Source organism: Pantherophis guttatus, chromosome 4, assembly GCF_059756535.1.
Source record: "Pantherophis guttatus breed Tessera chromosome 4, ASM5975653v1, whole genome shotgun sequence".
Lineage (NCBI taxonomy): Eukaryota > Metazoa > Chordata > Lepidosauria > Squamata > Colubridae > Pantherophis > Pantherophis guttatus.
Genome location: NC_142066.1, coordinates 11,014,971 through 11,026,850, shown reverse-complemented (window position 1 = coordinate 11,026,850; position 11,880 = coordinate 11,014,971). Strand labels below are relative to the sequence as shown.

The window sequence follows — 11,880 nt, the reverse complement described above, 5'->3', positions numbered from 1 at the left end:
GTTGGTGGAGAGCAAAATTCAAACTGCCTGGAACTTCTCCACTGAGAAAAGAAAAATGATATTTTTGCTCCACTTAGTCTCCATTTTAGCAATCATCAAAGGTAATGGTTCTTCCATACAGAGATGGAAGCTAAGAGGTTCCATCATGCTTGAGGTGAATGGACTGCAGCATGTTGGATAGTTAAAATGTCCATATTAATATTATCTTTCTAGATGTCCAAATGGAGGTCCAGCTGGTGGAATCTGGAGGGGATGTGAGAAGGCCCGGGGAGTCCCTCCGCCTCTCCTGCCAAGGTTCTGGATTCTCTTTCAGAAGCTATGAGATGAACTGGGTGAGGCAGGCTCCAGGGAAAGGACTGGAGTGGATTGCAGGGATAGAGGATGATGGAGATGAGAGCACCCCATATTATGCCAATTCAGTGAAAGGCCGTTTCACCATCTCCTGGAAAGATGCCTCCAGCATGCTTTATCTCCAAATGAACAGCTTGAAGCCAGAGGACACCGCTGTGTATTACTGTGCTAGAGACTCACAGTGAGAGGAAGCTATGGGGAAGCCTGACAAAATCCCTCATTGCTCATGGCTGCCATCCAAGTTTAGTCAGCTTTCATGGCCTCAATTAAAGAAGGGAAGTTTTATCTCCATGCCGAAAAGTAGAGCAAAACCCCTTTCATTTTCTCCACTAGTGATTGATTGATTGATTGATTGATTGATTTCGTCAAGCATGTATTTTATGACAGATACAAATGTAAACATAATTATAAATACACAAAAAGGATACGAACAAAAGAAAACGTTAGTACAGGGATGGTAGGCACGCTGGTGCACTTATGCACGCCCCTGGAGAATCCCCTGGAGAAGCCACTAATATTGGAGTAGTTGAGTGAATCTGATGATTTCTGACCCAGTTTTTGTTTATGAAGAACTGTTTATTCATAGGAAAACAAGAACAAATCATTTCTGTCATCACTTTTCTTAGGAATGGAGCATTGTTTGAAAGTCTCACATGTTAGGTCTGTCCAAAAAGCCTCTAAATGAATGAATTCAGGGGCTCTTTTATCCCAAGCAATATGTAAATCAGGGCTACATTTCCCCTTTAAAGAAACTGCATGGTTTCCCTTTTTAGGCAACACCCACCAACACAAAGTTTCTGCACTTTCCCTATTTCTCTACCATCAGTTCCCCTCCATTCATTAGAGGGAGTGGAAATGAGACTGTGGATAAACTTGATGTCCTTACTAGCAGTCCTCAGAGGTAATTCTCTACTCTGTATTCAGGTTTTTCCATTCTTGTATACAAGAATGTTCAAAACTTTATTTTAGGTGTCCAATCTGAGATTCAGTTGGTGGAGACTGGAGGGGATCTGAGAAGACCTGGAGAGTCCCTCCGTCTCTCCTGCCAACCTTCCAGCTTCACCTTTAGAGGCTATAACCTGTTGTGGGTGAGACAGTCTCCTGGAAAAGGACTGGAATGGGTTGCATACACCTATAGAGATTCCAGTGGAAAGTTCTCCTCTGAGAAAGTGAAGGGACGCTTCACCATCTCCAGGGAGAATGCGAAAAGCCAGTTGTATCTGCAAATAGTAGTACAGTGGTCTAAAGCACCCTGTTATTAAGACCAGCTGCCTGCAATTACTGCAGGTTCGAATCTCGCCAGGCTCAAGATTGACTCAGCCTTCCATCCTTTCTAAGGTAGGTAAATTGAGGACCCAGTTGTGGGGGCAATAAGCTGACTTTGTATAAATATACAAAAGGATGAAGGCTATTGCTTAGCACATTGTAAGCTGCCCGGAGTCTCCAGGGAAGGGCGGCATATAAATCAAATTTAAAAAAAAATGAACAGACTCAAACCAGAGGACACGGCAGTCTATTAGTATGCAAGTTGACTGCTCCTCCAGCTGCTTCCTGGGGAATTAAAATATTTTTTTTTAATCTTTTTTGAAGGATGAAAAATAATGGTCTCTTGAGAATTTCATTTCCCGAGAGTTCTTAAAACTTGAACAGCTGATTAATTCAAGTTCAGCATTTGCACATGTTTCCTTCCTACTTATGTACCTTTTGTCGTTGCAGGGTTGCACCAATGTGATTAAGAAACGGAATTAGACTGTTGCAATATTTTTAGGATCAGACTCAATAACAATAATTAGAATTAGAGGTTCAAATATAGTTCTCTTTAATTATAGTAGGCATTCTATATTCACTGAATATTCATAGATAGAAGCAAGGAAAAATGGCGAAGGTGGCTCCTTATATATACAAAGGGTGGAGCCAAGAGTGGGAGTGGTGAATTATGAATACATTAAGAAACAAAGAATAAGTTAACCCCCGATATCCCATATATACATTATTTACACATTAGGGAATAAGGCATTTACATCTGACAAATCCCCCTCTAAATGCCGGTTCGCTATACAACACCAATTACATTCAGATTCAGGACAATATAAGACATACAATTTGGAAGTTAAGTATTTGTGCTGTTTAGAAGGTAAAGGCTTCGTCAATATGTCAGCCAATTGTTCAGAGGTATCGCAATGTACTGCTTTGATAAATCCATCTTGGGACAATTGTCTCACATGCTTAAATTTTATATCTATATGCCTGGATCTTTGTCCAATGGCATCGGATCTAGATATTTCAATGGCCGCTTTATTATCTTCATGCATAATAAAAGGCAAAGCAGGTTTTTTCCAAACATCTGAAATTAAATCATTAAACCATACAAGGTTATTTGCAGCTTTGGATAAACAAACATATTCCGCTTCTGTAGTTGAAGTGGCTACCAATTCTTGTTTACCAGTGTACCAGTAAACTGGACAGTCATTTAACAGAAAAACATAACCAGAAGTACTTTTTCTGCATGATGTATCTCCAGCCCAATCCGCATCTGCGTAACATGTAAGTCTTGGTTCTTTGTTATCACTAGGCTCTAATACTAGACAAAAGTCTAATGTATTTTTCAGGTATCTTAAAATTCTTTTGACAGCTTCCCAGTGGTATATTGTTGGTTTACTAACGTGCCTTGATAATAAATTGAGTGGTAATGCAATATCTGGCCTGGTCCAATTAGATATATAAAGAAGTGAACCTATGACTGATCTATAGAATGTATTATCCTTGAATTCAGGGGAAGATTCATCAGTATTTCTGAGGAAATCAGTTTGCATAGGAGTGTCACAGGGTTTGGCATTGTTTAAATTGCATTTGTTTAGAAGTTCAATAATCTTATCTTTCTGAGTAAGTTTGAAACCCCTTCTAGTTTTGTTAATTTGTACACCAAGGTATTTGTTTACTTTACCTAGAGATTTTAACGAGAAATGTTCATTTAACTTGTTTTCAAAGATTTCTCTTCTCTCTCTGTGTTTTCCTATATATAAAATATCATCTACGTAAATTAATACAAACTCAACGTGATCATCACTCTTTTTGACAAAGAAACAGTTATCAGCAGTGGTAGCGTTGAAATCCATGGTTTTGAGTACTTTTACCAGGCAATCGTACCATCTTTTGCCAGATTGCTTTAACCCGTATAAACTCTTGTTCAATAGCCAAATTTCATTTTTATTAGTGTATTGACTGTGAGGTGCTCTTACGTATATTTCCTTATCTAGTTTTGCGTGTAGGTATGCAGTCTGTATGTCATATTGAAATACATCAAGATTGAGAGTGGATGCTACTACTAGAGCTGTTTTAACACTCTCTGTCCTTACTGTGGGGGAGTATGTGTCAGTATAGTCCTCCGGATATTTTTGTGCATAACCTTGTGCAACCAATCTAGCTTTGTATAAGGTATTGCCTCCTTCTAGATTCTTAATTTTATAAATCCACCTGGTACCAATAATTGTTTTATCTTTGGGTGCAATCGCAGGTGTGAATACATTTAATCCTTGCAAACTCTCCATCTCTTTTTTCATAGCTAGTTCCCATTTTTCTTTTTCTTCACGAGGTAGTTTTAATACTTCCTCATATGTATTAGGTGTTATTTGTTCACCATCCATGTGCATTATGTAATCTTTGTATTTATTTGGTATTTGATTTCTGTTGTTTCTAATAGCTCTTTCTGGTTTGCTATGGTAGTCATGTAAATATCTTGCTTCCTTTTTTGTTAATGTGTCTGTCTTTATTTTGTGTTGGCTATTTGTCCATGTTTTGGTTTTGCTTTTACTTTTGTTAATATTTTGATTTTCTATCGTCCCTTCCTCACGAGATTTGGTGTCCTTGCATTTATTTGGAAATATTTCATTAAGATGTAATTTAGACCAGTTGGCCTGTTCATGGAACACGGCTGTTCTGGAAACTATAAATTTATTATTATTATCAATGAATCTGTACCCTTTGGTGCCAGTTTCATATCCCATAAATCTTAATCTTCTGGATACGTTTTCTCCTTTTCTCCTCAATTGTTTGGGTATGTGTACGTCTGCAGTGACCCCAAATATGTGCATGTGTGCTAATTTTGGTTTCCTATTATACATCACCTCATATGGTGTCTTATTCACAATACTGGACCAGGTTCTATTTTGAGTGTAATTTGAATAATGTAGGGCTTCTGACCAAAATTGTTTGCCTAAACCAGCATCCTCTAATGTGCATCTAATCATGGTTTGTAATGTGGAATTCTTTCTCTCTACAATCCCGTTTTGGAACGCAGAAAATGGACTAGACGTGTAATGTAACATTCCTCTATCCTTTAACCATTGGGAGAATTCCTTAGACATGAATTCACATCCCCTATCTGTCATAATTTGTTTTATTCTGATATTATGTTGTGTTTCTATGCGTTTGTAAAATTCCTTAAATTTTTGAAAGGTTTCATCCTTGTGTTTTAATGTGTAAACAAAACCATAGCGACTGTAATCGTCTACTATTGTTAGGAAGTAACGTTTTCTATAAGTGATTGATGGAGTTAATGGACCAACTAAGTCCATGTGTACTAAGTCAAAAATTTTGTTAGTTGATCTGGTGGATTTTTTTGGTCTGGGACTAGTTTTTAATTTAGTAGATTTACATACTGAGCATTCCAAATAATTTTCACAATTTTTTATTTTGACACCTTCTGCGTGTTCAGTCATTTTTTGTACTACAGGAAAACTTGCATGTCCTAACTTCCTATGTAAGATATGAGCACACTCGTCATGAATTGGTTTACCTATTTTTGGTTTCTTCTCATTGTGTGTATCTGTGTGATCATGAGATATTTTACATTCATCATTGTCACTGTTACTAATATTTTCATCATCTGCCTCAATGCAATCTTCCATATTTGAATCAATGTTGTGTAACCATCTTTCTTTTGTTATCAGATAGGGTAGGCCTCCTTTAATCATCACAGTGCCTACATTTGTTTTATTCTTTTCTAAAGTTGCTTTTCCCTTTGAGAAAACTATATTGATGTCAGAATCTCTGCTTAATTTTATGACACTTAGTATGTTATGAGGTATTTCTGGTATTAACAATACCCCCTCTATTTTTCCTAGACCAGGCAAGGTCACATTCCCTCTGCCTAGTACTTGAACTCTTTCTTGATTAGCTACCTTTATTACAAATTTATCTTCTGTAAATGAAGATAATATATTTTTGTTATTAGTGGTGTGATTAGTTGCTCCTGAATCAATAAGCTAATTATTGTTCTCATTTGGTTGCGTTTTGGTGCTATCTTGTTTATTTAGTCCATTCAATGAACCAGATTTTCTCTCTTTTGAATTTTCTCTGCCCCCTCTACTTTCTCTGTAATTTGGTGGGCTTCTATATTTATGTCTATCTGTGGAAGACTGTCTATAATTGTATTTATTCCTATATTCTGACCTATGTCTTTCCTTTAAAATTTTGGGGCAATCTCTTCTATTGTGTTCTCTGGACCCACAATTGTGGCATTTAAAGATTTCATTATATTTTTCTTGGAAAGCTACCTTCCTAAAAGGTTTGTGTTCTGTGTGATTGCTATAACGATTTTTTCTTGAATTGTCTTCTGCTATCAATTTGTTAGACAGACTTTCTACTGATAAATATCCTAGATTGATGGTGTCTAAGTGTGACATAAAACTATCCCATGATGAATCAAGTGAGTTAATAATGACACTTTTCATTGTTTGATCTGAAATCACTTCCCCCCTCAAATGCAGTTCAGCTCTTATTTTGTTTAAAGATATTAAATGTTCACTTATGGAAACCCCTGGTTTTACTCTGGAAGAAAAGAAGTCCTTAGACATTCTTGTGGTGGTAGCTACACTATCGCTGTGAAACAAATTAAACATGCATTGAATTATTTCTGAGACAGTTAGATTTGGTTTGATGCTATGATACATTGCAGGAGACACGCTAGATATTATTAAGAAAAATGCCTTATGGTGTAAACAATCTATTTTTAAAGTCCAAGGTCTTCTTGGAGGACTAGTGATAAAGAATAGTAAATTTTCTTTCATAAAGACAACCTGGAGCTGTTGATACCATTCTTGTAAATTAATGCCATCAACTCTAAGTTTTGGGAAGTCACTTGGTAAGTTACCCACATTATTTTGTCCATTACTTACAACCTGAGGCAGTCCGTGGTCTCGCAAGTGTAGAAAATTGCAAAACGGCATGGGAATGCTCGCAACGAGTCTGCGCGGTTCTCTGGCCAGTTCAAGTCTTTCCGGACCGTCTACGTAGTTTCGCACATGCGCGTTGTTCATTTCTTCTTTGACTTCGTCGTGGAAGGTTCTCTCCGTTGCAGCTCGCTCGCTCCGTTCCTCTTCAGACGAGTCGGTCTCTGGCTCGGTCTTAGGAGTCCTGATGGCGGCGACTGTTCTTCTCTTTCTTTTGGGTGCGTTGGCACTTGCTTCGGTCTGCGGTGTAGGTCGGAATCGACATGGCTCTCTGGGCTCGGGCGTCGTTGTTCTCGAAGTCAGGATGGGAGCGTGCAGGTCTTGAAGTATCGGCTTGTTTGCTTGCTTCTTTGTTGGCGCTTTAGAAATTTTTAATTTTGGCCCGAATGCGGCAAAAAGTGTCTTCATTGCTGACTTTACTTGGGATTTCGTTAAGTCGTTTTCATTTTCTGATTCTGGCTCTTCCGAAGAGTTTGAATCCTCCTTTTCACTTTCGTTGTCTGATAACGTTTTTCACGCCAGAAATTTTGAACTGAGCATTTTGATTGGCTCTGCTTCGCTCACTTTGGAGGCTTGTTGAAACCAAGATGGCTGCCATTCAAAATTTCGCGCGGGATCACATCTTTTCTTTTTCATAACGACTTTCTCTGTAGTCATATCACTCACAGTTTTTTGTTCTTTGGGTTTCTCTTTAGCGATGTTTTTCTCTCTCGCTGCTCCGCTGTTCTTCAGCATTTCTTGGAGGTTCGCGATGAGGCTTTCATCATTTTTCTGGCTTTTTAAAAGCTTCAGTATCTCTGACCTGAGTTCGTTATTTTCTATTTCGATTTCCTCCTGGCCATCATTTTCATTTATTAGTTCTTCTTCTTCAGTGGTGTATTCTTCGGATTCTCTCGAAATCGCGTTTGTGGATTCGTTGATTATTTCTTGTTCAGTTTCTATTTCTTCGCTGTAGGCCCTGGTGTTGGGCCTATCTTTCTTAGACATTTTTAGTTATTTATTGAGTCAATTAACCATCCTCTGCTACCAGTTTGTTGCAATATTTTTAGGATCAGACTCAATAACAATAATTAGAATTAGAGGTTCAAATATAGTTCTCTTTAATTATAGTAGGCATTCTATATTCACTGAATATTCATAGATAGAAGCAAGGAAAAATGGCGAAGGTGGCTCCTTATATATACAAAGGGTGGAGCCAAGAGTGGGAGTGGTGAATTATGAATACATTAAGAAACAAAGAATAAGTTAACCCCCGATATCCCATATATACATTATTTACACATTAGGGAATAAGGCATTTACATCTGACATAGACATTTCAGAAAAAAAAGGGAAAAGTGAACATAGCATCCCAATAATGGTTGGAAGTCTTTAGAATATACTGGTCCGAGCTGGATATACAGTAACTGTTATCTATTGAGAACCGTAATAACACAAGGCCTATCAATAGATTCAAACTCAATGTAATTCGCTCTAAACTTGATTGTAGGAAATATGACTTCTGCAATAGAGTAGTAAATATCTGGAACACTCTACCTATCCTGTTGTTAGTCTCACTAATCTCCATACCTTTTACCTTAAACTGTCTTCCGTGGACCTTTCATGTTTCTTAAGAGGTCCCTGAGGGGGCATGGATAAGCACACAAGCGTGCCTACCGTCCCTGGCCTACTGTCCCCAATTATATGTTATCATTCTACGGGTTGATGGCTATGTTTTGGCTGTTTATATTCTTTTATTTGTAACAATTTTTCTCATCTGTCCCTGTCAATGTCTATACAGTTATGTGTTTCCTTGTACTTGTTGACAAATCAATAAAATAAGTAAATAAATAAATAAGTAAATAAATAAATAAATAAATAAATACATACATACATACATACATACATACATACATACATACATACATACATAAAATAAACATTGTTTTTAGGCAGGTTTTTAGTTTTGAAGTTCTATTCCCAGCTCTCCCTTAAACATTTGTCTAGTTCCCTCGACAAATCAGAGGGGACTTTGCTCCAGGCCTCCTATCCCAACCACAGCCATTCAATTAAAGGAGATACAGAAGAGAGAGACCATATGAAAACAAAATCAAAAGAATGGCATAGACATATTTATCAGGAGTCTGGCCCAAGCCAATTTCTCTGAACTAACCGAGGCCATTTTCAGAGTTTGCCTTTAACTCTGTTATATAGCTTTCATTGAAGGGTTTAAAACAGATTATGGAAGAGCATACGTTGAGGTGATTTCTACACTCCTTGAATTAAATGGAGGTTTCTTTGGATAATTCAAAACTTTCTTTCCAAGATATTCACACCATAAGATACAATAATCTTTCCATAAAATATATTCTAGAGTTACTAATCAAAACAATTTCCTGCGAGCAGTTTCAAAATCAGCTTTGGCTGTGTGTTCACTTTTCTTACGACATCTTGGTCGATCTCCAGGAGCTCAATCAAGCTCCCCAGGCTCAGGTCTCTGGAAGTGAAATTAAAGTTGTTATCTGTACTCCATCTGCTTATCACTAGAGGGCAGTCTTCTCTGTAATATCCCTTCAAATGGTGGTTCCCTCATATTTGTCTTAACATATTAACAGAATTGGAAGGGTTTGAAGGTCTGGTAGAAAACCCTATACCAGGGATGGTTAACCTAAAAATGCGTGGCAGAGACCCAAAAGCCAGCTGGCCAGCGTGAGGTGCGTGAGCATGTGCAGTGGAGCTGAGCTGGGGCAATGGCTTGTGTCCCCGCAGAGAGGGCACTGTTGGTGCCCATTGCACGAGTGCCATAGCTTTGCCACCACGGCCCTATACCAATTCAGACCAATGGTTGTCCAGACTCTTCTTTGAAACCTCTCCTGATGGAGCACCCACAACTTCTAGTGGCAAATTGTTCCACTGATTAATTGTTCTCACTTTCAGGAAATTTCTCCTTATGTTGGATCTCTCCATGATTAGTTTTCCATCCATGGCTCCTTTTCCTGTCTTCAAACTCTTTTACAGAGATTAAATAATCTTTTGCATACACATTAGTTATCCCTTATTCGTTTAAAGGATGTTCCCCTCTTCCCCTTTTTTTAATTGTCCTCCTGGGAATTTAAGTCTATAGATGGAGCAGAAAACAATTTTCAACCTCATAACGTTATTTGCATTAATTTCACATTGTCTGAAACAACAAAAGAAATCTACAGATGATAAAGTAATCCTTCAATACGAGTCAGTAAATGAGATTAATATAAAAAAGGCATGAAATACATTCTAATACATGAAGATAAAAAATATGAATAAAAAGAGTATTCTGCTACAGCAAGGAACATTACATTACATTAAACAGAAAATTCCATTCCAAAGTCCTTTGAAGCACATGTAGAAATGGGACAAACTGGTCATTAAAAAAGGGGGAGCTTGTCATAAAATTAAGTGAATACATACAGTATGGAGAACATAACCTTTACACACTAAACTCTTGGTGGTATCATCAGCCAAATTGGGTTCTCTTTTATCCTGAAGTTTATGTAAATACAGGCCTAACCTTCCTCTTTATATGACATCATCTCCCACCCTCTTCAAGATGTTGGTGGAGAGCAAAATCCAATCTGCCTGGAACTTCTCCGCTGAGAACAGAAAAATTTTGCTCCACTTAGTCTCCATTTTAGCAATCATCAAAGGTAATGGTTCTTCCATAAAGAGATGAAAGCTAAGAGGCTCCATAATGCTTGAGGTGAATGGACTGCAGCATGTTGGATACTTAAAATGTCCATATTAATATTATCTTTCCAGATATCCAAATGGAGGTCCAGCTGGTGGAATCTGGAGGGGATGTGAGAAGGCCCGGGCAGTCCCTCCGTCTCTCCTGCCAAGCTTCAGGCTTCACCTTCAGCAGCTATTACATGGGCTGGGTGAGGCAGGCTCCAGGGAAGGGACTGGAATGGCTCGCATGGATAGACCCTGGAGATGGCAACACCCAATACTATGCCAATTCAGTGAAAGGCCGTTTCACCATCTCCCGGCAAGATGCCTCCAGCATGCTTTACCTCCAAATGAACAGCTTGGAACCAGAGGACACCGCTGTGTATTAATGTGCTAGAGACACACACTGAGAGGAAGCTATGGGGAAGCCTGACAAAATCCCTCATTGCTCATGGCTGCCATCCAAGTTTAGTCAGCTTTCATGGCCTCAATTAAAGAAGGGAAGTTTTATCTCCATGCAGAAAAGTAGAACAGAACCCCTTTCATTCTCTCTACTGGTGATCTGGAAAAACCACAAATATTGAAGTAGTTGAGTGATTCTGATCATTTATGACCCAGTTTTTGTTTGCTGAAACATATAAAGAAATGTTTATTGTTCAAGAACAAATCATTTCTGGCATCACTTTTCTTAGGAATGGAGCATTAGTTGAAACTCACACATGTTAGGTCTGTCTAAAAAACCTGTAGGTGAATGCATTAAGGGGCTCTTTTATACCCAAGCAATATGTAAATCAGGGCTCCATTTCCCCTTTAAAGGAGTTGTGTGCTTTCCCTTTTCAGGCTACACCCACCAAAACAACGTTTCTGCACTGTCCCAATTTCTCTACCATCAGTTCTCCTCCATTCATTAGAGGGAGCAGAAATGATTCTGTGGATAAACTTGGTGTCCTTACTAGCAGTCCTCAGAGGTAATTCTATCATCCCTATTCAGGTTTTTCCATTTTAATTCTTGTATACAAGAATGTTCGCTGAAATAAATTTCATTTTAGGTGTCCAATCTGAGATTCAGTTGGTGGAGACTGGAGGGGATGTGAGAAGACCTGGAGAGTCCCTCCGTCTCTCTTGCCAAGCTTCCGGGTTCACATTCATCAGCTATTCCATGAGCTGGGTGAGACAGTCTCCTGGAAAAGGACTGGAATGGGTGTCGTACATAAGCTCCAGTTCTGGTACTATTCACTACAATGACAAAGTGAAGGGCCGCTTCACCATCTCCAGGGACAATGCCAAAAGCCAGCTGTATCTGCAAATGAACAGTCTCAAACCAGAGGACACGGCAGTCTATTTCTGTGCTAGATACACAATGAGAGGAAGTGAATCTGAAGCCAGACAAGAAACTTCTCTCCCTCAGAGCAGATCTCCAAGTGGATTCAGTCGCAGAAAGTTGAATTTGAGTCCAACTAACCTTTGGTATCTGCAAAGGGATGTCACAAGGAGGCACCAAACACCTATTATTTTTTTGACCGTGACTGAAATAAAATCTGTGCTTTCAGCTGTGAACTTCACTGCATGTCCCTCTGCTTACTGATGGATTTAAAGGAACAGATGTCCAGTTGGT

The 11,880-nt window shown here is 38.6% G+C and overlaps 1 pseudogene; it reads left to right on the top strand.

Annotated features, from left to right (window-relative positions):
* Window positions 1–221: 221 nt before the first annotated feature.
* On the top strand, window positions 222–536 carry LOC132708977 (immunoglobulin heavy variable 3-48 pseudogene; annotated as a pseudogene).
* Window positions 537–11,880: the final 11,344 nt, after the last annotated feature.